The sequence below is a fragment of the Diceros bicornis genome, chromosome 16, assembly GCF_020826845.1.
Source record: "Diceros bicornis minor isolate mBicDic1 chromosome 16, mDicBic1.mat.cur, whole genome shotgun sequence".
Taxonomy (NCBI): Eukaryota; Metazoa; Chordata; class Mammalia; order Perissodactyla; family Rhinocerotidae; genus Diceros; species Diceros bicornis.
In genome coordinates, this window is record NC_080755.1 from 5,621,574 (window position 1) to 5,622,817 (window position 1,244).

General features: G+C 43.2%; 1 pseudogene; it reads left to right on the plus strand.

Moving 5' to 3' along the window:
* The first annotated feature begins 207 nt into the window (after positions 1-207).
* LOC131415123 (small ribosomal subunit protein eS6-like) lies at positions 208-1,041 on the plus strand (annotated as a pseudogene).
* Positions 1,042-1,244: the final 203 nt, after the last annotated feature.

The following is a 1,244-nucleotide window of genomic DNA, read 5'->3' on the forward strand; positions in this document are numbered from 1 at the left end:
CTCCCCGTTCATCTCCCTCTAATGTCAGGGTTTAAAGAAGTGTTCTGCTTCTTTGAAAACAACTGGATTATTTTCATCTATTTAACACTAGTAAGACATTAAAGGATATTATAGGAAAAAAAATGTAAAACATGGAAATCCATTCATGACATATTGTTAAATTAAAAAAATGGTAAAAAGAGGCTTTTTCTCATGGCGCCTCGGAGGCAGTCGGCTGCTTCAGGATGAAGCTGAACATCTCTTTCCCAGCCACTGGCTGCCAGAAACTCATGGAAGTGGACGATGAACGCAAACTTCGTACATTTTATGAGAAGCATATGGCCACAGAAGTTGCTGCCGACACTCTGGGTGAAGAGTGGAAGGGTTATGTCGTCCGAATCAGTGGTGGGAACGACAAAGCAAGGTTTCCCCACGAAGCAGGGTGTCTTGACCCATGGCCGTGTTCCCCTGCTGTTGAGTAAGGGGCATTCCTGTTGCAGACCAAGGAGGACTGGAGAAAGAAGGCGCAAATCTCTTTGGGGTTGCATTGTGGTTGCCAATCTGAGTGTTCTCAACTTGGTCATTGTAGAAAAAGGGGAGAAAGATACTCCTGGACTCACTGATACTACTGTGCCTCGTCGCCTGCGGCCCAGCAGAGCTAGCAGAATCCGCAAACTTTTCAATCTCTCTAAAGAAGACGATGTCCGCCAGAATGTCATGAGAAAGCCCCTAAACAGAGAAGGTAAGAAACCTGGGACCAAAGCACCCGCAATTCAGCGTCTTGTTACTCCACGTGTCCTGCAACACATATGGCGGCCAGTTGCTCTGAAGAAACAGCGTGCTGAGGAAAACAAGGAAGAGGCTGCAGAATACGCTAAACTTTTGGCCGAGAGAATGAAGGAGGCCAAAGAAAAACGCCAGGAACAGATTGCCAAGAGACAGAGGCTGTCCTCTCTGAGGGCTTCTACCTCTCGGTCTGAGTCCAGTCAAAAATGTGATTTTCTAAGAGTAACAAATAAAGAAGATCAGATATCAAAAGAAAAAAAAAACAGTGAAGTGTGAACGTTATAAGCCCTATTTGCAAATACACTCATCTTTACACACAAAAAGAAAAAGATGAACAAAATTAAAAACTAAATCATATTGAAAGGTGAGTATCGGAGAGTAAAGTAAGTTTTATTTTATCATCTTTCAGCTGGTTGTCCCTTTCATAATTATGTAATGACCTTCTTTGTCCCTTGCAACTTTCTTTGCTCTAAAGTCTG